Here is a 24,217-nt window from a genome sequence, read left to right on the forward strand (position 1 = left end):
CTCATGCCCATTCCACATCACTGGTCAGAGGTATATGCACTTTAAACTAGCCAAATGCACAAGTCCCCATGGCATCCTCCCTCAGAAAACATGCACACAGGGTTTCACAATGTTATAATTGTCCCACCTTCTAAGAGTTTCTGATCTGAAGCATGTGTTTCAAATTCTGTTTGTGGTACTTGCTACAGGTGCTAAGCTCACTTCATTAGAGGGAATAAAACCATTCTGTCCAGACTCAAAACTGATCTCTATTTGGGTTAATGATTCCAGGCTCTTGGTATTAGGAACAACTTTTGGAATCTGGTGTGGCACACCACTGTCCTCAATAATAATGTCATCTTCATCATTGTCTTCATCCTCTGGCTCAAAGCTTGGTTCCATCTGCTGTGGATAGCCAAGAAGGCTATTATCAGTAGACTGGCCAGAGCTGCCAGAATTCCGACTGTTCCTGACATTATTCCTCTGCTTTGCTGGTCTCACTGTTATGATGAGGTTGCGGCTGTTTGCAATCGTCATGTCGGTTACTTGATCAAGACTCTTCCCCGAAACTTCTATGCCATTAACTTCTAAAACTTCATCATTAACAGCTAATAGTCCTGTGCTTTGAGCCAGACCTCCTGGGACAAGCCTGGGTATAACATCCCTGGGATCTTCTCTAACCATGTGCTGTCACCCTGACACTGGAGCCATTCATGATGTAGAATCCCAGGGGTTTCTCCATGCTGTATTTATAAAGATGAACCCTACGATGTGTTTCCTGGAGAATATCCACATCTGTGATAGAAGACACAGGTCTAAAGTCTTGGGGTATACTAATGACTGTGTGTGGCTTCTTTCTGTGGTTGTCAGGACGCAACACATTGGTTATAACGTTCTTCTTTATTAGTGCGTCTGTACCAAAAGCACCATAGTCTGCTTCTTCCTTCTTTTGTATGAAAATCCTAAGCAGTGTGTTGGTTGTTGACAGGCTTTGTGGTAATTATCATCATTATTTATAGGCAGTAAGTTTCTATGGATGTCTGCATGGCCTACTAAAATATCAACATTGGGTATCTTATGAACGTGTTGCAGTAATCCATAAAATTCCTCACATTACCCAGGTTTTTATCTCTCCAGTGAAAATCGACGAAATTCAGCTCCAAACACGGCCCTTTCTCCCATCCTTGAAAACTGGAATGAGATTTAAGAAACGAGTTTGAGCGGTCCACTAGGTTTTCTTACTTTGCTCTTCACCTCCTTGGTGCCCAGGCAGCCGCTCCCTGCCCCGTGCCGGTGGCAGCAGTTCAGGCTGAGTGCCGGGCAGTCCCTCAGGAGCGCGAGGAGCTAGTGCTCTGCCAGCGGGCGCGGATCGCGGCTGCGGCCCCAGCACCTTTTCAGGGGCACCTGCAGACGGGCAGGCCGCAGCTCGGGTGGCTGCGCTGAGCTCCACTCGGCTGGTTCCTCACGCGGCGGGACCGTTGGTCTGACTGGCAGCACGGCTGGCGGTGACGCGGCTCCCTCCCTCCGGGCCTCCTTGGTGGCCTGACAGTAGTGTAGGTGGTGGGCGGAGCTGAGGCCACTGGCGCCGCAGGCTTGCTGTCAGGTACCTCCCCCGCAAGGCCGCGCACGCACTCGATCCGCCCCGGCACCTTCTACTTCTTCTTCTTTTTTTTTTTTTTTGTAGAGACAGAGTCTCACCTTACCACCTTCAGTAGAGTGCCATGATGTACACAGGACTCACAGCAACCTCTAGCTCTTGGGCTTCTGCGATTCTCCTGCCTCAGCCTCCCGAGCAGCTGGGATTACACGCGCCTGCCACAACGCCCGGCTATTTTTTGGTTGCAGTTCAGCCGGGGCTGGGTTTGAACCCGCCACCCTCGGTATATGGGGCTGGCGCCTTACTCACTGAGCCACAGGCACCACCCCTTCTTTTTTTTTTTTTTTTGAGACAGTCTCAAGCTGTCACCCTGGGTAGAGTGTCGTGACGTCATAGCTCACAGCAACCTCAAATTCTTGGGCTCTAGCGATTCTCTTGCCTCAGCCTCCTAAGTAGTTGAGTCAAATCTCTTATTATCAAAACCTGCTTTTTTCGGGGCTGCGAGTGAGTAGGGCGCTGGCCTCATATACCAAGGGTGGTGGGTTCGAACCTGGCTCCAACCAAAACTGGAACAACAACAACAAAAAATAGCCAGGTGTTGTGGCGGGAGGCTGAGGCAAGAGAATTACCTAAGCCCAAGAGCTGGAGATTGCTGTGAGCTGTGATGCCTCTGCACTCTATGAAGGGCGACAAAGTGAGACTCTGTCTCTAAAAGATTAAAAAACCTGCTTTTTTCTTTTTTGGTAGAGACAGAGTCTCACTTTATGGCCCTCGGTAAAGTGCCGTGACATCACAGCTCACAGAACGTCCAACTCCTGGGCTTAAGCGATTCTCTTGCCTCAGCCTCCCAAGTAGCTGGGACTACAGGCGCCCGCCACAATGCCCAGCTATTTTTTGGTTGCAGTTCAGCTGGGGCCGGGTTTGAACCTGCCACCCTCGGTATATGGGGTCGGCGCCTTACCGATTGAGCCACAGGCGCCGCCCAAACCCTGCTTTTTTCAATTGTGCATGCAAATATATTAGTTCAGGAATTTCGAAAGAACTCTGTTTTGACCGTTATATTTTTGGTTCATCTTGAACCATGGGATTCCATTTACTTAGGCATTTGCAAGGTGCATCTCTGTGGGTAATATAGGTAAATTTTTACCTTGTGTTTCTAAGTAGTATTGACCCATAAGAGAAAACTTCAGTTTTGACATGTAGTTTCCCAATATTTAGGAGCTTTTAAAAAGCTATCAAGGCTACGATAGTGTAGCAGGTCAAGGTGTGCTAGTTAGGAGCATCATTCTTCAGGGTGTCACCCAGTAGTGTGAATCACTCTTAACAGGTCTTGTAATCCCTTTGTGCCTTGTGGTAAAAGAGTGCTGAAGGTGCTGGGTGGCCTACCCATATGTGCTTCTTGCAACTTAGCTGAAGGACCCTGCAGATATCCTTGTAGGGAGGCCCTGACACTGCTACTCATCTGTGAGAAATATCCCAACACCTCTGTAAAGCCTCTAGGCGCCTAGAGCAGGGGTTTTCAATCTGTGGTTGCTAACCCTTTGTTCCATTTGTAACAACAGGGCAATTAGGAAGGTTGATAACCACTGGCCTAGAGGATCTGAGTGGGTCAGAGAGTAATTCATTCTTCTTTTTGGAGTGAGAGAATTCATCCTCGTGCACTTTTTGGTTTGAATGTACAGGAGTTTGTCACAAATAAAAAAAAAAAGAAGTCTGAATTACAAACAGAAGAAAGCAGTTCTTGTGTTTATCCTCCCAGGTTATAGTGCAGTGGTGTCATCATAGCTTACTGTAACGTCAAACTCCTGGGCTCCAGCAATTCTCCTGCCTCATCCTCTCAAGTAGCTGGAACTATAGGCGTGCACCGCTATACCCAGCTATACCCAGCTTTTTTTTTTTTTTTTTCTTTTCAAATTTTGGTGCAGATGGGGTCTTGCTCTTTTTTGGGCTGTTCTTGAACTCCTGACCTCAAGTGATTATCGTACCTCAGCCTCCCAGATTGCTAGGATTACAGGCATGAGCCACTGTGTCCAGCTGTCATTTCTTTTCTTAAAAATTTGAAACCTGGACTCGGGGCCTGTGGCTCAAGAGGCTAAGGCACCAGCCACATACACCTGATATGGCGGGTTCGAATCCAGCCTGGGCCCACCAAACAACAATGATGGCTGCAACCAAAAAATAACTGGGTGTTGTGGTGGGCGCCTGTAGTCCAAGCTATTTGAGAGGTGGAGGCAGGAGAATCACTTGAGCCCAGGAGTTGGAGGTTGCTGTGAGCTGTTATGCCATGGCACTCCACCGAGGGCAAAGGCTTCAGACTCTTGTCTCCAAAAAAAAAAAAAAAAATTGAAACCTGAATATCTGGCCTTTAGCCAAAGAGCATAAGTAAAATCTAGGGCTCAGCAGAGAGTAGGATAGTCTGAATTCAGGACATTTCACTTCTTATACTCAACTGTATTTGGAGCCAGAGGAGCACAGGGGGTTCTTGCTGGCCGGGTACTGAGTCCAGGAAGAGTGTTTGCTTGCAGAAAGAGAAGTCACTCTACGTCTCGCTCAGAGCACCAGAAATAGCAACCTAAAGGGAGAAACTTGAGACACAAAATATAGTTTTAATGAATTCACTTGAGCCAGCTTGAGAACAGCTGCCTGGAAAACTAGGGGTCCTCAAACTTTTTATACAGGGGGGCCAGTTCACTGTCCCTCAGACCGTTGGAGGGCTGGACTATAGTTAAAAAAAAAAAAACTGTGAACAAATTCCTATGCACACTGCACACATCTTATTTTGAAGTAAAAAAACAAAACAGGAACAAATACAATCACACTGCCTCATGTGGCCTGTGGGCTGCGGTTTGAGGACCCCTGACTCAGACTCACAAAACCTTGAATATGAGCCTTTGTTATGAAAGCCTAAAATAAGTAGCAGAGGCAAAGATCTCAATCAGTTTGGTAAAGCACAAACCCCAGAAACATCTGTGATTATGCTTTCTTATAAGGGATATGGGAGGTAACTCACTATTTTAGGGGAGAGGGCATACAGAAAGAAAAAGGAAGGCAGGAGTGAGGCACATGTTTACAGTCTTAAGAGACTTTTGTCAGTGCCCAGGAAATCTGCACTTTGCATAAAATAAGGTGCATGTTTGAAGATAAGTTAGTTAAAGGAAGAGTCAATTATGTAGATGTCCCTGGGTAGGTGGAAGACTGATTGATCTTGTCTTCTGTCCTATACCTGGGAAGACGGACTTGGAATCACCATTACTGTGGAATGAACCGGCCTTGGGTTTTTGGAGGAATCTTAGCCTGAAAACCTGAAGTTACATTTGTATCTTTTTGTTTATGGGAGGCCAGCAAATTGACCCTTACAAATTGATGAAGGGGTGTAAGACAAGAACTAGGGTAAGGGCCCTACAATTCTGCACAGGAACTGTTGGCTTAGCTAAAATAATGATAATAATGAGCCACTGTCCCCTGGTTTGTTTCTTGACCCTGGAGCCTAGTATAACTGTCAGTTAAAAAGATCTTTAACTCTCTCCATAGATAGCATCACTTTTGAAACCCTAAAGTAGTTTCTAAGATACTTTCCAGGCCTCACATTCCAGTGGATTGGCTAATCCTCCATCCCATACCATACCAAGGAACCAACTCAACTGGAGCTATGACCCCAGGAGCTGAAACAACACAAGAAGATAATTTCCACACTCCTGTAATTTTTCCCTAAACTTAGCAAATTAGCACATCTAATTACCTAATCCCCTGCCTGTCAAACTATCTTAAAAAACCCTGTCCCTATGTGGTGAGGCCCTATGGTGAGAAAGATTCACTCAAACACATATGTTTGAAAGAGGAATGGGCTTTATTCCAGCCGGTAGAGCTTCAGTAGATTAGTGTCCAAGATGGCCAAGCTCCCCAATCAGCTCTGTCCCTGTCCTTTCATAGGACACATAGGTAGGCAGACAAAGGAATTATTATGTTGTCCCTCACTGGAGGGTTCTAAACATGTGTGGAATTTACAGAAGCGGAAACAGGCGTTAGTTTTCACAAATTCTAAGGAGCTGAATTACCAGGGGGAGGACTTTTTTCAAGACTGTCCTTGAGTTTCTGCGAGAAGACTTTTGTCCTTCTAGATCAGAGCATACTCTTCCCTGGTACCCTCTCTCACCTAGGGCAGCACCTCATAGGGGGAGGGGGGGTCACTATGACAGCACCCTTTTTTCCCATTAACAACACACCAGTGTACCAAGTTGTGATGTCTGAAAAGCTGGGTGATTAAGGTAAAGAGAGGTGCTCTGTTGAACAAGACCATCAAAGAAGGCCTTTCTGAGGAGGTGACATTAGAGATGAGACTCAAAGGATGAGAAGAAGCCTGTCCTATGTGGGTCTGGGGGAAGCACATCCCAGGCAAAGGAGACAACATGTGCAAAAGCCCCTTGGCAGGAGAGCACTTGGCATGTTTGGGGAAAGCAAGAGGAAGAATGGAGGGTGAAAGCTGGAGAGGCAGCCAAGGCCGGTACACCTTCCTTGGACTAAGGATTGGTCAGAATTGCAAGGGGAGCTGCTGGAGGTTTTTAGCAGAAGAGTGACACAATCTGATATTAGTCAAGTGTCATTCTTGCTGCTGTGTGGAGACTAGACTGAAGAAGGACAGAATAGAAGTTGGCAGACCAGTCAGTAAAAAAAGAACAGTCCAGTGAGATCATCTGGCTTTTCATTCTGCCTTCCCTATAAAACTTACCCAAGACATTTATCTTCTAGAGAATGGGGATAACAACAATTGACTGTAACAACAATATGTCTGTAAGAGAGATTCTAGAATCAAACTACATCATATAAGTGACAGGGCTTCAAAAAGCAAAACATTTCATGCATCTAAGGGTTACACTACTCATTTTTGATCTTGCTAAGCCTACCTGAGATACCACATCTGACACTGCTTCTTCTGTATCATTCCAGCTCCCTACCCACTGATTCTTTTGGAGCTGTCCTGATGTACTGTAATAGAAAACATAGTTTATGGTACATAGTATTATGCTGCAAATGCATAATCACAAAACATAGCCCTAATTTGCATTTCTTGGAATATATATCGCTGTGAACAAGATCAGGAGTTGACCTGTTCTCTATGTAGAAACTGTTTGGATGACACCAAAACGCCATTCTGGGAAACGTACACTTGCTCACTCATGTGCACCCCATACATAACACATACTGCATGTGCAGAACTTTCTTAGCCAGGAAAGTCAACATTTCAATTAAGAATTCAGATGATCAGTCTCTTAACAACCAAAATCCAGTGGGGTAAAGAAATAGTTGACAATCAAAGGCTTGTTGTAGTTCTTTTTTTTTTTTTTTAACGGTTTTTTTTTTTTTTGCAGTTTTTGGCTGGGGCTGGGCTTGAACCCGCCACCTCCGGCATATGGGGCCGGCGCCCTACTCCTTTGAGCCACAGGTGCCGCCCGGCTTGTTGTAGTTCTGTGAAGGTTCAAGGCTCACCAAGCTCAAGGTGAACTAGTCTGCAAATTTATTTAGTCAACCAATATTTAAGTCAGTGTCCATCTCAGGCTCAGTGTTTTCTCATTTAATTTCCATATCAGCCTGTGAAATAATTGCCATTTCCCCTATTGTACAGAAGAAAAACTAAGGCTTTGAGCAGCAAATGACTTATAGAAGAAGTCATACTACTTACTAGTTAGTACGAGTGTGGAGAGCACTTGTCAAAGCCCAACTCCAGTGTACAACCCTCTCTGTGCCTGTTGTCCTACTGTTGCTTCTAACTGTTCCTGGTGGGAGGTGGCAGGCAGCAGGGAGGAACACAGAAATGAATTTCAAAACAAAGGAAGAATCCACACCAGAGGAAAACTAAGATAAAAGAGTCTTTGAAAAACATTGATGTATATTTCTCCTCCAATTACAGGGCAACTGTTAAGAGTCGGAAAATGGATCAAACATATATGCTCAGTGATAAAGAAGATATACTTTACTTTGTGAGCCTGCACTTCCATTTCTAAGTGAGTGGGTTTGGGTGATTTTTTTTTTTTTTTGAGACAGAGTCTCACTTTGTTGCCCTTGGTAGAGAACTGTGACATCATAGCTTACAGCAATCTCAAACTCTTGGGCTCAAGTGATTCTCTTGCCTCAGCCTCCCTAGAACCTGGGACTACAGCACCTGCTACAACGCCCAGCTTTTTTTTGTTTAGCAGGCTCGGGCTGGGTTTGAACCTGACAGGCCCAGAACATGTGGTTGGTGCCCTAACCACTGAGCTACTGGCGCCTAGCCATTGGGTAAGCTTTTGAGCAGGTTAACAAATGATCCTGTACAATTCAATTTGAAATTATGGGTGGATATTAACAACTCTCAGGATAGGGAGAATCTGCCAGCCCAGTGCCCTTCCCCCATGCTGCTGCTGGTGCTGTCGTATCTGGAAGTTCAGAATGAGAAGCCCACAGGCACAGAGCCAGTGCAAGAAGTAAGAAAAGTTTTATTTGATCACAGGAAAAGACCGCAAATCCATTCAGAGGGAGGCATCATTTACCTTACACCCTAAAGCATGAGGTCTCAGCATACTACCTTGCTTGATGGTCTTTTGTTCACTCAGGGATTAGAAACTTTAGGGAAATGTCCTGTTTGACTAATGTAAGAAAGAGGGATTGGTCAGTGTCACTGAACCCTGAGAATATGCCTGTGAAGTAGCTTGAGAAGATGACTTGGACCTCGCCTTCTAGACCCGCTGGAGACAACTGTTCAGGGAGGCAGTCCCAAGATAAAATCCTCAGTTCTTCCTAACATCTGCCCACATCTGCCTATGTAGTGCCCTCCCTCTGGCCTTCAGGAAAACAGAGAACAGTTCTCCCTCCCTTCCCTCCCCCACCCACTCAATCTCCCAATTGCACAGGCATTATAGTCCCCTCTGTCTGTCCTCCAAATCTAAGAGACCTAAAGAAGTTTCTCCAAAGAAGAGGAGAAAAGCAGCAAGCCATCTCCATTTACTTTCTTGCCTCCTAGATTACACATAACTCATAAGCCCCCGAGACAGCATTCATTATTCTAGGTCTGCTGGGAGAATTACTTCAGACATTTAGAAGACTAGGTCAGTGATATCTTCTGAAGTTCACTACACTAAGTTATTGTTTCTAACCCTTTTTTTATTACTGGTACTTAAAGAGGGCATGGAAAGTAAAAATAACTCCTAAGACCTGAGAGATTGATAACCTGGCTGTTTTGCAGCAATGCTTTGGCCTGGGGATGAACTCCCTCTATTTCTTCCCCAGGTCATTTAAAAGGACACATCTTTCAAAGACAAAATATGCCATTAACGTCACCTGAGACATTGATGTGAAGGCTGTGCATCCTGAGAATTTGTGTCACTCATGTGAAAAATGTTTCTAGACAATGGATACAGTGCCTGGGATTCCTTTCCACCCTCTCTCATACTATTCCAGCATAAAGCAGTCAGAGTAAATGTGTTATCAAGTTGTTTTTCATTCACTTTCATCAGTACATAAGAGTCCATTTGGGTGATACTTGTTTTCCCCTCTTGTCCCAGTTCAGAAGCATAATAGGGTTTCAACCAGAACAGTATGCCTCTAGCTGTTTACTTACCCACACCTACGCACCCACACCTCCCACCCTGCAGGCTGATAATTCCATTCGTTTAGTCAATCATTCCTAGAAGCATTTTGGTGGGTACCTCCCATGTAGTAGACACTAATATTCTGGGCTATGAAGATGAATCATCTCTGCCCACTAGAAGTTCAGAGCTTGGCTGGGGAGACAGATAAGAAACCACAACGCAACAACTGTGATGGAGGATATCATGGGATTCTATGGAGAAATGATGGAGAAATTAATAGCCTGAGTGAGTTAGGAAAGACCTCTCAGAGAAGACGGTATTTACTATGGGACTGGGAAAAGCCTAGATGTTTACCATGTAGAAACACAGGGTGGAAAGAATAAACATTGATCAATAACTATTGAAATCAGGCACTGGACATTCTCATCCTCATGTTGCAGAATCAGACTAAGCTCCAAGTAGTCCAGTCCAAGTCTCTGCACTTGACTTAGTCTCTGTGCATTGAGAATCACACACCCACTGGATGTAAAAGTTTATATACTTTTCTTTTAAGAAACCCCTCGTATAAGGACTGCCTCTTAGTTTTTGTTCTTCCCTATTCTTCCTAAGAATAAATCAAACCCCTTCTGACAGCATCGTGATTCTTTTTTTTTTTTCCCCAGATTAATATGAGGGAACATGATAAGTTTACATAGTTTGCTTTTGTTAAGGTTAAAGTCTGAGTCCTTCACCCAGGAAGTGTGGCATATAGCCAAGTAATGTACCCATTGGGTGGGAACTTACCCATCGTCTCGCTCTCCTCCCTCTACTTGTATGTATGTATGTATTTTTTTGAGACAGAGTCTTTCTCAGTCACCCTGGGGTTGAGTGCTCTGGCATCACAGCTCACAGCAACTTCAAACTCCTGGGCTCAAGCGATTCTCTTGCCTCAGCCTCCCGAGTAGCTGGGACTGTAGGCGCCCACCACAATGCCCTGCTAGTTTTTTCTATTCTTAGTAGAGACAGGGTGTCACACTTCTCAGGCTAGTCTTAGGCCCCTGTTTGTATTTAATTGCATTTTTCTCTCATTTGAGCATACAGTTATTAATCTGCTAGTTTTGTGTACAGATCTGATTCTTCATGGTAAAGTTTCCCCTGTTGAAAGAAAAGCACCCAAATGCCAAAGATTTCTAGGAAACAATACAGAAACCCCATCTCAGCCAGTAATGTGTGTCAGACTTTACTAATGGTTGACATGGTGGTAATCACACTAGCACAGAAGTAAGTTAAACTTGAATGTAATAACTATGGCTTTTTCTCCCCCCAGGTCACTAGTACATGTTCAGTAGCGAACTAATTTAGGAGACCATGGCATAGAGTACTCTACCCATGCCTGAAAAGTGAAGGTTTAGGACAATAGTTTTCAGCATTGACTCTGTATTAAAACCTACAGGGAGCTCTTTATGTGAGAACTGATGGGACAGAGCATTGGACACCAGCATCTTGAAGTGAGGGCTGTGGTTCTCCCCAGGTAGAGCTGGCCCTCAGGTGAGAGGAGAGTCTTGGGTCTCAGAGAAGGAGGCAGCAAAGCTGCTCAGGAAGGCAGTGGCACAGCACTTGTCTCCCCTGGGCACTGGCTTCTCATCTATAGAATGGGGAGAAACCTGACGGCTTACAAGGTTGTTATTGAATCATAGGAGAGAGTTTGGGTAGAAATGCTTTATAACTGTCAGGAATCCATCAGAGCTAGAAAAAACTAGCCACAGTAGGGTGTTGTGGTAGGCACCTATAGTCTCAGCTACTTGGCAGGCTGAGGCAAGAGGATCACTTGAGCCCAGATGTTTGAGGTTGCTGTGAGCTAGACTGATGTCTCAGCACTCTAGCCTGGGGCAAGAGTGAGACAGTCTCAAAAAGAAAAAAAAAAAAAGAATCCTTTGCAGTGGTTCTCAACCTTCCTAATGTCTCGACCCTTTAATACAGTTCCTCATGTTATAGTGACCCCCAACCATAAAATTACATTGCTATTTCATAACTGTAATTTTGCTACTGTTATGAATCGTAATGTAAATATCTGATATGCAGGATGTGTTTTCTGATGGTCTTAGGGGTCGCGACCCACAGGTTGAGAACTGCTGCTTTACAGTAAAGGGAACACTCTCAGTCCATAGCAACCGTTCTGACTGATATGTTGTGTTATGGGGGCATGAATTGTCAGGTTGCTATTTCTTTTTTTTTTTTTTTTTTATTGTTGGGGATTCATTGAGGGTACAATAAGCCAGTTACACTGATTGCAATTGTTAGGTAAAGTCCCTCTTGCAATCATGTCTTGCCCCCATAAAGTGTGACACACACTAAGGCCCAACCCTCCTCCCTCCATCCCTCTTTCTGCTTCCCCCCCCCATAAACTTAATTTTCATTAATTGTCCTCATATCAAGATTGAGTACATAGGATTCATGCTTCTCCATTTCTGTGATGCTTTACTAAGAATAATGTCTTCCACTTCCATCCAGGTCAATACGAAGGATGTAAAGTCTCCATTTTTTTTAATAGCTGAATAGTATTCCATGGTATACATATACCACAGCTTGTTAATCCATTCCTGGGTTGGTGGGCATTTAGGCTGTTTCCACATTTTGGCAATGGTAAATTGAGCTGCAATAAACAGTCTAGTACAAGTGTCCTTATGATAAAAGGATTTTTTTCCTTCTGGGTAGATGCCCAGTAATGGGATTGCAGGATCGAATGGGAGGTCTAGGTTGAGTGCTTTGAGGTTTCTCCATACTTCCTTCCAGAAAGGTTGTACTAGTTTGCAGTCCCACCAGCAGTGTAAAAGTGTTCCCTTCTCTCCACATCCACGCCAGCATCTGCAGTTTTGAGATTTTGTGATGTGGGCCATTCTCACTGGGGTTAGATGATATCTCAGAGTTGTTTTGATTTGCATTTCTCTAATATATAGAGATGATGAACATTTTTTCATGTGTTTGTTAGCCATTCGTCTGTCATCTTTAGAGAAAGTTCTATTCATGTCTCTTGCCCATTGATATAAGGGATTGTTGGCTTTTTTCATGTGGATTAATTTGAGTTCTCTATAGATCCTGGTTATCAAGCTTTTGTCTGATTGAAAATATGCAAATATCCTTTCCCATTGTGTAGGTTGTCTCTTTGCTTTGGTTATTGTGTCCTTAGCTGTACAGAAGCTTTTCAGTTTAATGAAGTCCCATTTGTTTATTTTTGTTGTTGTTGCAATTGCCATGGCAGTCTTCTTCATGAAGTCTTCCCCCAGGCCAATATCTTCCAGTGTTTTTCCTATGCTTTCTTTGAGGATTTTTATTGTTTCATGCCTTAAATTTAAGTCCTTTATCCATCTTGAATCAATTTTTGTGAGTGGGGAAAGGTGTGGGTCAAGTTTCAGTCTTTTACATGTAGACATCCAGTTCTCCCAACACCATTTATTGAATAGGGAGTCTTTCCCCCAAGGTAAGTTCTTGTTTGGTTTATCAAAGATTAGGTGGTTGTAAGATGTTAGTTTCATTTCTTGGTGTTCAATTCGATTCCAAGTGTCTATGTCTCTGTTTTTGTGCCAGTACCATGCTGTCTTGACCACTATGGCTTTGTAGTACAGACTAAAATCTGGTATGCTGATGCCCCCAGCTTTATTTTTGTTACTAAGAACTGCCTTAGCTATACGGGGTTTTTTCCGGTTCCATACAAAATGCAGAATCATTTTTTCCAAATCTTGAAAGTACGATGTAGGTACTTTGATAGGAATGGCATTGAATAGGTAGATAGCTTTGGGAAGTATAGACATTTTAACAATGTTGATTCTTCCCATCCATGAGCATGGTATGTTCTTCCATTTGTTAATATCCTCTGCTATTTGCTTTCTGAGGATTTCATAGTTTTCTTTATAGAGGTCCTTCACCTCCTTCGTTAGGTATATTCCTAGGTATTTCATTTTCTTTGAAACTATGGTGAAGGGAGTTGTGTCCTTAATTGGCTTCTCATCTTGACTGTTATTGGTGTATACAAAGGCTACTGACTTGTGGACATTGATTTTATATCCTGAAACATTGCTGTATTTTTTGATGACTTCTAGGAGTCTTGTGGTTGAGTCTTTGGGGTTCTCTAAGTATAAGATCATGTCGTCAGCAAAGAGGGAGAGTTTGACCTCCTCTGCTCCCATTTGGCTTCCCTTTATTTCCTTGTCTTGCCTAATTGTATTGGCTAGAACTTCCAGCACTACGTTGAATAGTAAAGGTGACAGAGGACAACCTTGTCTGGTTCCAGTTCTAAGAGGAAAAGCTTTCAGTTTTATTCCATTCAGTAAAATATTGGCTGTGGGTTTGTCATAGATAGCTTCAATCAGTTTTAGAAATGTGCCACCTATGCCTATACTCTTCAGAGTTCTAATTAGAAAAGGATGCTGGATTTTATCAAATGCTTTTTCTGCATCTATTGAGAGGATCATGTGATCTTTATTTTTGCCTCTGTTAATATGGTGGATAACGTTTATAGACTTGCGTATGTTAAACCAGTCTTGCATCCCTGGGATGAAGCCTACTTGATCATGATGAATGACTTTTTTGATGATAAGCTGTAATCTATTGGCTAGGATTTTGTTGAGAATTTTTGCGTCTATGTTCATGAGTGAGATTGGTCTGAAATTCTCCTTTTTGTTTGGGTCTTTTCCTGGTTTTGGTATCAGGGTGATGTTTGCTTCATAGAATGTGTTGGGGAAGATTCCTTCTTCCTCAGTTTTTTGGAATAATTTCTGCAGTACAGGAATAAGCTCTTCCTTGAAGGTTTGATAGAATTCTGGAGTGAAGCCATCTGGACCAGGGCATTTTTTGGTTGGAAGCTTTTTTATTGTTTCTTTGATCTCAGTGCTTGAAATTGGTCTGTTCAGAAGGTCTATTTCATCCTGGCTAAGTCTAGGGAGAGGGTGTGATTCCAAATATTGATCCATTTCCTTCACATTGTCAAATTTCTGGGCATAGAGTTTCTGGTAGTATTCAGAGATGATCTCTTGTATCTCTGTGGGATCAGTTGTTATTTCCCCTTTATCGTTTCTGATTGAGGTTATTAGAGATTTTACTTTTCTATTTCTCGTTAGTCTGGCCAATGGTTTATCTATTTTATTTATTTTTTCAAAAAACCAACTCCTTGTTTCATTAATTTTCTGAATGATTCTTTTATTTTCAATTTCATTGATCTCTGATTTGATTTTGGATATTTCTTTTCTTCTACTGAGTTTAGGCTTAGATTGTTCTTCTTTTTCCAATCCCATAAGATCTCTTGTGAGATTATTGATGTGCTCTCTTTCTGTTTTTTGAATGTAGGCATCTAAAGTGATGAATTTTCCTCTCAAAACTGCTTTTGCCGTATCCCACAGGTTTTGGTAGCTTGTGTCTTCATTGTTGTTATGCTCAAGGAAGTTAATGATTTCCTGTTTTATTTCTTCCTTCACCCATCTGTTATTCAACAGAAGATTGTTTAATTTCCATGCCTTTGGGTGGGGTTGAGCATTTTTGTTAGAGTTCAGTTCCACCTTTAGTGCCTTATGGTCTGAAAAGATACAAGGTAAAATTTCAATTCTTTTGATTCTGTTGATATTTGTTTTGTGTCCCAGGATATGATCAATTTTGGAGAATGTTCCATGGGGTGATGAGAAGAATGTATATTCTTTATCTTTGGGGTGGAGTGTTCTATATGCGTCTATCAAGCATAGTTGTTCTAGGGTCTCATTTAAATCTCTTACATCTTTGTTTAATTTCTGTTTAGAGGATCTGTCCAGCTCTGTAAGAGGTGTGTTAAAGTCCCCTGTTATGATGGTATTATCAGATATCATATTGCTCAGACTGAGTAAGGTCTGCTTCAAGAATCTGGGAGCATTTAAATTGGGTGCATAAATATTTAGAATTGAAATGTCTTCTTGTTGTAGTTTCCCGTTGACCAATATAAAGTGACCATCTTTGTCTTTTTTGACTTTAGTTGCTTTAAATCCACATGTATCTGAAAATAAGATTGCAACTCCTCTTTTCTTCTGAATTCCATTTGCCTGCAAAATTGTCTTCCAACCCTTGACTCGGAGCTTTAATTTGTCTTTTGAAGCCAGGTGTGTTTCTTGCAGACAGCAAATGGATGGCTTGTGTTTTTTAATCCAGTCAACCAATCTATGTCTCTTCAGTGGGGAATTCAAGCCATTGACATTTATTGAGATAATTGATAAGTGTGGTAGTATTCTATTCGTCTTATTTTGTGAGAGTCCATTGCTTAGTTTTGTCTTTTGCATCAGTGTGGAGGTTAGGTTCTGTCCTTTGATTTCTGAGTTCTTACTTTGCTGCTGATCCATTGTGGTGGTCAGTGTGCAGAACAGGTTGAAGTATTTCCTGTAGAGCTGGTCTTGTTGTGGCGAATTTCCTCAATGTTTGTATATCCGTAAATGATTTGATTTCTCCATCAATTTTTAAGCTTAGCTTAGCAGTGTACAGTATTCTGGGCTGAAAATTGTTCTGTTTAAGTAGATTAAAGGTAGATGACCATTGTCTTCTTGCTTGGAAAGTTTCATTAGAGATGTCTGCGGTCACTCTGATGGATTTGCCCCTGTAGGTCAACTGGCGCTTACTCCTGGCAGCTTGCAGAATCTTTTCTTTTGTCTTGACTTTGGACAGGTTCATCACAATGTGTCTTGGAGAAGCTCGGTTAGAGTTGAGGCGACCCGGGGTCCGATATCCCTCTGAAAGCAGTGTGTCAGACTCTTTGGTGATATTTGGGAAATTTTCTTTTATAATATTCTCTAGTATGGCTTCCATTCCTCTGGGGCATTCTTCTTCCCCTTCTGGAATTCCTATAACTCGTGTGTTGGAACGCTTCATAAAGTCCCATAATTCTGACAGTGAACGTTCTGCCTTCTCTCTCTTCTTTTCTGCCTCTTTTACTGTCTGAGTTATCTCAAGAACTTTGTCTTCTACCTCTGAAATTCTTTCTTCTGCATGGTCTAACCTGTTGCTGATACTTTCCATTGCATCTTTAAGTTCCCTAATTGACTGCTTCAGTTCCTTCAGGTCTGCTATATCCTTTTTATATTCTTCATATCATTCATCTCTTATTTGATTCTGTTTTTGGATTTCCTTTTGGTTATTTTCCACTTTATTAGCAATTTCCTTCATTGTTTCCATGATTTCTTTCATTGTTTTCAACATGTGTATTCTAAATTCCCTTTCTGTCATTCCTAACATTTCTATACTGGTGGAATCATCTGCAGTAGCTACCTCATGGTCCGTTGGCGGGGTTGTTCTAGACTGGTTCTTCATGTTGCCTGGAGTTTTCTGCTGATTCTTCCTCATGAGTGGTTTCTTTTATCTGTTTCCTTGCCCTAATTTTCCTTTCACTTCCTCTTGCTCTTTAAGTTCTTGTGCCTGTGGACTAAGGGTTACAGGACCAGAAAGGTGAGAAGGTTGAAGAGCAAGAAAAGGGGATGAAAGAAAGGAGGACCGAGTGATAAGAAAAAAAGAAAGATAGAGAAAGGAGAGGGGGTGGGTATAAGGAATATTGACAAAAAGAAGAGAGGCACAGAAAGAGGGAGACAGGGCAATATAGGTGTACAGTAGGGTACTTTGACACAACCTTGAAAAACCCCACCTTCTGGGGGTGCCCAGTTGCGTGGTTCCCTTGAGGTCAGCAGCTCCTTGCTAACCTGATCAGACACAGTACCCCACCTCCACCAAGTAGAGAGGAAAGACAAAAATGCTATAAATCAAACCAAAAGAAGCAAACAGAAAACTTTACGGGGATAAAATTGGGTGAAAAACCAAATTATATCGGTAGAAACACTAGCAAAAATGAAGTTGAAGTTATTAAAAAAGGCAGCAATGGGAAATTATAATTAAACTAGGAAAATTGAGAAAGAAAAAGGGATCTGTGTGGAAAAGTTTGAAATTAAAAAAACAAAAGAACATTAGCAACGTCAAAAATAAAGAAACAAAAAAAAAAACAACCAAACAAAAAAAAAGAAAAAAATACAGAACCAAAAACAATGCAGTTTGTATATGTTATTGAATATTGTCTGGGCAACACGTGGTCTTCTGGGGTATGAGATGTTAGTCACAGTTCTGATACAACTGGAGGCTGCTGATTTCTCAAACCCCAGCAGGTAGACACCCTAAATCTCTCTTCAGCCTACTTAAAAGGCACTTTGAACTTGTAAACTTGCTGAGCAGAAGCTTTCCCAGCTTTCTCGCTGGAATCGCTGCTGAAGTGGCTATCCACTTACTCAGTGTGCCAAAACCGGTCTCACTCTGCCCCTGAGGGTTAGGGCTGCAAGGCGGCTCAAACCCCACCCTTAGGCTACTTGGTTGCTGGGTTACAAGCTCCCACCCGTTTCTAGCTCTGCGACCCTGAGGGCGGAGCTTGCCGGGGCAGATCACTGACAATGGATCCGTGTGACCCACCGCCAAACACTATTAGCTCCGTCTGGCTCAGCGGCTCAGACTGGGGCCCTAGACAATGGCCAAAGTTCTCCGCACTCCCGCTCAGGCCTTCCCCAAGGCAGTTCAACTCAGTGCCAAGTCCAAGGACATCAAAATAGTTCACAGGTAAGGCCTTTCTGGTTTGCAGTGTCGCTGCTACTGAACTTACAGTTGTGGGCGGGTTTAGACGGATTGAACACACGCGACCACTTGCCGGTTTTCCACTGTTTTAGTCCTCCTCTTGGGGTCCAGAAGTCTCTCGCTGACTCCCTGTATCTTCATAGGAGTGATGATAGGCAGTTCCCACCAGCCAGAGATGCCTGGAGTCCTATCTCCCCAGACTCACGGTGCCCAGATGCAAGGAAGCTGTTACTCGGCTGCCATCTTGCTCCGCCTCCGCCCAGGTTGCTATTTCTGATAGTTGTTAACCTCAGACATCTTGGATGGAAATGGTATTCATAAAAATCAGTAACAGAAAAAAGCGTCTTTGTAGGGGAAGAGATACCAACCTAATTTTCATGTACTGATTTGACGTGTAGAGAGGTCCTGCCAGACAGTTGAACAGGCAGACTGCAGTTTGAGAGAGAGTAGAACTAATAGCATGGATTAGGTAAATTACCTGATTAGAACGCAGATGAGACTGCTACTTGCAACTCACAAACCGGTTACCTATATGTCTTCTAAGCCTTCCAGCCTTTCCTTTAATAGTGATATTAAATGGCTCAAGTTTTTCATTCATGATGTTACGGAGTGCGAGATTAAAGACTACCAAGGATGCCAATTAATTGATGCCAATTTAAGAGTCTTTATTAAGTTGGCCATCTGACTGCCCCTCTACGTGGATACAGAGGAAGCAGTACTGGCCGTGAAGAGGGAAGAGTTTATATAGGGTAAATTATCTATACTATCAGGGGCTACGTGCAGTTTGGCAAGAGAGCAAGTTACCGACATTTATAGAAACAGAAGCGGTTTATGGCACTTGTGGTTACGTAGCAGTTTGCACAAGAGGGAAAAACAGAACAACTTTAAACTGGACACTAGGTCAGCCAGTTACAGTAGCTCCAGTGAGGCGGCTGGCTTCCTGTTGCTCATTACCTCAGTTTCTTGTTTCTAATTTTTAACTTTCCTTACTTTCTTAAGGGGGTACACTGGGGTCAATTAAGGGGGGGTTCCTTCACTTTAATATACTGTGGGAAACCTAGCACTCACTAAGATTTCTATAGATTCCCAAAGAAGGAAAGGTGCAGAGTGCAGCTTAAACCTTTTATTATACCTTGTTTTTCCATTGAATCTTCTACTGCCCTCCTAATTGGTTTATCTCGGCACCTCAAAGCCTAATTAACACAATGTTCCAGACTTTTACTAGGTGCGATGGTGATGGAGGAAAATGACGCCAAGATCAGCAATAACTTCACCTTGGAAGTTGAACATTCCACCCCCTGTAGAAAATTTCTCCCTGGAGTTAGTTCTTTTCTGTCCTCATCTGTTTCCCTGGTAGTAGCTCTCGCTGCAGACCCTATTTGGAGTTCTCTGAGCCTCTGCATGGTTCTGCTTTTGCTCTCAGCCTTCCTTTCTGAATTGCCCGTGGAATCTCAAAATTATTCTTCAGTCATGCACATAAAGTCCATTTTGCCTTGTACTTAATGTTACCTAATAGGCTGTGTCAAGAGGGCTTCACTTTTGTGTCATTAAAAGGTCCCTCAAGCTCCATCCACTGCCACAAACAGTGGCAATGCCCATAAAACAAGCTAGGTTAGGTGACAAAGCAGTTGCAGCTGTCTCTGAAAAGACATTTTTTTCCTACTACATAAAGAAGAGAAGTCTGGAGTTATTAACAATTATAATAGCCATCATTTTCTTAAGCATATTCCACATGATGAGGTAAGAATTCCGATGTGTCTGCACTGTGCAGACACAGCAATGCTCACAAAATCCATTTTACTGACAGGGAAACTAAACGTCAGACAGATTAAGCATCTTGCCCAGGGTGACAACTGTTTTACCAAGACCAGAGCCTGACATGTCGTCCTCCAATGGCTGTACCCTCACCATTGCACCCAGTGCTGTGCTGGCACTGTTTAACAACAGGCTCTGCAAAGGCAGCATTCCTTCTTTGTACAGTCTGTCAGTTTCCATGGGGAAAATATGCACACCAGAGCTGATTTTAAGCTTCTAATGTGACATCACTGAATACAGAGGATCTCCTTATATAGTGATTCCACCATCTAGATACAGTAGACCAAAGACCCAGGAGCATAGAGAAAAGTAAAATGTATTATTATAATAAGTTAGATATTGAGTTTTACATGTTTATTACTTGTTTTCAAAATGTCAAATAACACAACAAACATTTAATATATATACAAGTTTAAACAGTTTTATTTTTTTATAATGGCTATGTTTAATAATCAGCTTGCAAAATTCCTGAAAATTTAGCAGTTGGCCCCAGCAGGCCAATATGAGTCATCTCTAGGCTACACACAGCTTCTTCTTGAGTGTGTCTTAAATAACTCAACATTTACAGGAATTAGGGAATAAAATAACATCATGGTGCAAAAAAAAAGTAATGTGTTCTGTAAAGAAGCAAAAAAAAGTAATGTGTTCTGTAAAGAAGGCAAAACAGTTCAAGAAGCTGAACCTAGAGATTAGAAAGGGCAAACATTTTTCTTAATATGATAATGTTTAGATATTGGATACATTTATTATGAGTTTCAGAACTTGGTTCACTAAACAAAATGGTCAGGGGGAACCATGTGATTGCTTGTCATTGATTATCTATAAACAAAACATGAGCCTAGGTGGGGCATGGTGGCTCATGCTGTAATCCTAGCACTGTGGGAGGCTGATGCAGATGGATCACTTGAGCTCAGGAGTTCAGATCAGCCTGAACAAGAGTGAGACTGTGTCTCTAAAAATAGCCAGGCATTGTGGTGGGTGCTTGTCCCAGCTACTGGGGGAGGCTGAGGCAAGAGGATCACCTGAGCCCAAGAGATTGAGGTTGCTGTGAGCTAAGCTAATACCAGGGCACTCTACCAAAGGCCACAGAAAGAAAAAAACAAACAAACATGAGTCTAATGACTTCTTATAAAAACAAAAACATGAAACAAAAATCAATGTCATTCCTCTGGATTTAAGAAGTGTTGGGAGGTATCTTTTTTTTTTTTTTTTTTTTTTGAGACAGAGTCTCACTCTATCCCCCTGAGTGTTGTGAAGTCATCACAGCTCACAGCAACCTTAAATTCTTGAGCTGAAGCAATCCTCTTGCCTCCACCTCCCAAGTAGTTGGAATTACAGGCATGTGCTACCACATCTGGTCAGTTTTTCTGTTTTTATTTTTATCATTTTTATTTATTTACTTTGAGATAGTCTCATTCGTTTCATCCTGGGTGGAGTGCTTTGGTGTCATAGTTCATAGCAACCTCAAACTCTTGGGCTAACGAGATCCTCTTTCCTCAGTCTCCCAGGTAAGGTGGAACTTTAGGTACCTGCCATTATGCTGGCTATTTTTAGTAGAGATGGGATCTTGCTCTTGCCAAGGCTGGTCTTGAACTTGTGAACTCAAGCAATCCACTCGCCTCTGCCTCCCAGAGTGCTAGGATTACAGACATGAGCCACCACACCCAGCCTAAATAATTACTAATTTATTGCAACTTGTAATTCTATTTGAACAAATGTTAAGCCTTTGATATTTGACAGACCTTCCAAAATCAAAATTCTAAATTCAGTCTTTTGACCTCAAACTAGCTTTTTTTTTTTTTTAGCTTTTTAAATCACTGGATATTTAAAGAGACATATTAGACTTACTTGATATATTAAAACTGCATAGGAAACGTTGGCAGATATGAAGTGATATTTAACATAATCTTTGGATTATGTGTCTATATACATGTTATTAATATATGTTCCAGTATTATAGAATATTAATGTCTGAATATCTTATAGGTAATAATTATAATTATGTTAAATTTTCATATGCCACAAGAATAACCAAGTTTATTTGCCAGTTGCCTCTTTATTTTATTTTATTATTTTTTAATATTTAATATTTTACTTTTGACAGGGTCTCACTTTCTTACCCCTGATAGAGTGTCATAGTGTTATAGCTCACAGCAACTTCCAACTCCTGGGCTTAGGCGATTCTCCTGCCTCAGCCTCCTGAGTAGCTGGAACTACACGCACCCACCACAACGCCTGGCTATTTTTTTGTTGCTGTTTGGCCGGGGCTGGGTTTGAACCCGCCACCCTCAGTATATGAGGCTGGCGCCCTACTCACTGAGCCACAGGCACAGCCCCTAGCTTTTCTACATAAAGAGTTGGGGGAACTGAGGGATTTTTATTTCCTTTATAGGAGAAATTTATATGTAGTATAATTATTCCTTACATAAGTTTTAGTCTGTAAACTGGCGTATACTTGTCTTTTAAATTGTAGTTAAGAATATCTATAGTGGTGGTGCCTGTAGCACAATGGTTACAGTGCCCACCACATGCACCTACCTCTGCCAGCTAAACATCAATGACAACTGCAACAAAAACAAAATAGCCGGGTGTTGTGGCAGCTGTAACTCCAGCTACTTGGGAGGCTGAGGCAAGAGAATCACTTAAGCCCTAAGAGTTTGAGGTTGCTGTGAGATGTGATGCCATGGTACTCTACCCAGGGGGACATAGTGAGACTCTGTCTCAAAACAAACAAACAAAAGAACTATAGAAACTTCCAAAATAAGTAATACTTTTGTTTACATAAATGTAAGAATACATTATTTAGTAGCTTAGTGGGCTTAAGATAAAGCTTCATGAGTATTTTGAAATAACTGTGAAATTCATCAATCAAATGAGAATGATTACCATAAAATTAGGCTTCTGGTTTATATTTTTCTGCAGTTAATAGGAAAGCATCACTTGTGGATTTATGTTATTCAGACTCACTTTGGAAATACTTTTCAAAGTGTAAACCAGACTATACATTGTCAAGGATTACTCAGTAGAGGCTCGACACCTGCCGTTCAGTGGTTAGGGTGCCGGCCACATGCATTGGGGCTGGAGGGTTTGAACCTGCTAAACAATGACAACAGTAACAACAACAACAAAAAATAGCCAGGTGTTGTGGTATGTGTCTGTAGTCCCACCTACTTAGGAGGCTGAGGCAAGAGAATCTCTTGAGCCCAAGAGTTTGAGGTTGCTCTGAGCTGTAACACCACAGCACTCTAACACAGGTGACATAGTGAGACTCTTTTGTCTCAAGAAAAAAAAAAGAATTACTCAATAGCACTTTTTGAAAAGGTCTTATGAAAAATAAGTAAAGTCAGGTTTGAAAAATTAGACCACACATGTCTACTGATTTTGAGTTCATAAAGGCCTTTGTGTGGAGAATCTTACCTTCTATTAAAAAAATGATTTCTGTGTTTGTTTTCCTGCAAGACGTAAAGCCAAGCTTTAAAAAGAAAATTGCTGTGGCTCGGTGCCCATAGCTCAGCGGCCAGGCTCCAGCCACATACACCAGAGTTGGTGGGTTCGAACCCAGCCTGGGCCTGCCAAGCTGTTATGGGGTGAGATAAGGACCATCGACTCAAATTTGAATTTCAAAAAGGAGTCTTTTATTAACCACTAGGTTGTCTCAGCAAAGTCTAAAGCAGACTACATGAGAGAGCATTGAGGGGTCTGAAGTTGGGGTTGTTATAGTCTGAAAGTTGGCAGAGGGACAAACAGGTGGGCTGAAGGTTGGCAAAAGAAGCAAAAAGCAAGCGTGGGGTCACAATGACCCCCCCCCCTTTTTTTTTAAAGCAAACTGTATGGGCTGCGCCTGTGGCTCAGTGGGTAGGGCACCATATACCAAGGGTGGTGGGTTCAAACCCGGCCCCGGCAAACTGCAACAAAAAAATAGCGTTGTGGTGGGCGCCTGTAGTCCCAGCTACTCAGGAGGCTGAGGCAAGAGAATTGCTTCAGGGGTCCTCAAACTGCGGCCTGTGGGCCACATGAGGCAGTGTCATTGTATTTGTTCCCGTTTTGTTTTTTTACTTCAAAATAAGATATGTGCAGTGTGCATAGGAATTTGTTCATAGTTTTTTCTTTTTTAATTATAATCCGGCCCTCCAACGGTCTGAGGGTCAGTGAATAGGCCCCCTGTTTAAAAAGTTTGAGGACCCACGAGTTGGAGGTTGCTGTGAGCTGTGTGACCCATGGCACTCTACTGAGGGTGATAAAGTGAGACACTGTCTCTACCCAAAAAAAAAAAAAAGCAAACTTTATTATTATTTTTATTTTTTATTTTTTTTGCTGTTTCTGGCCAGGGCTGGGTTTGAACCCGCCACCTCTGTCATATGGGGCCGGTGCCCTACTCCTTTGAGCCACAGGTACCGCCCACGATGACCCCTTTTACAGAAGCGAACCTTGCAAATTAGCGGATTAGTAGATAGGTAACATAAAGGTCACATAAAGCAGATCTGGCAACACATCTTGCCCATCTGGCAATTAGCGAATAAGTAAAACAATTTGTCACAGCACTCAGCTTGTTAGCTCTCATCATGACAGCAATGAACTTGTTAGCTCTTACCTTGTTTTGTTCCGGTGGGGGTGTGTGGGGAGGTGGTGTGAGGCTGCCAGCATCCATCTTACGGGGGTGATGAGGCAACTGGCA

General features: G+C 42.4%; 1 protein-coding gene and 1 pseudogene across 4 annotated transcripts in view; one reads left to right on the forward strand and one right to left on the reverse strand.

The window, feature by feature from the left end:
- Positions 1 to 24,217, forward strand: part of LOC128572641 (zinc finger protein 681-like) — a 59,626-nt gene that overhangs the window by 17,058 nt on the left and 18,351 nt on the right. The window contains exon 2 of one of the 4 annotated variants that reach the window (XM_053572614.1): positions 7,482 to 7,575. The exons of the other annotated variants lie outside the window; for them this stretch is intronic. The gene's annotated coding sequence lies outside the window, so the exon portion shown is untranslated. The remainder of the gene's footprint in view (positions 1 to 7,481; positions 7,576 to 24,217) is intronic. 4 annotated transcript variants of the gene reach the window in all.
- On the reverse strand, positions 105 to 24,190 carry LOC128573059 (partitioning defective 6 homolog beta-like; annotated as a pseudogene).

The sequence above is a fragment of the Nycticebus coucang genome, chromosome 20 (genome assembly GCF_027406575.1).
Source record: "Nycticebus coucang isolate mNycCou1 chromosome 20, mNycCou1.pri, whole genome shotgun sequence".
NCBI lineage: Eukaryota > Metazoa > Chordata > Mammalia > Primates > Lorisidae > Nycticebus > Nycticebus coucang.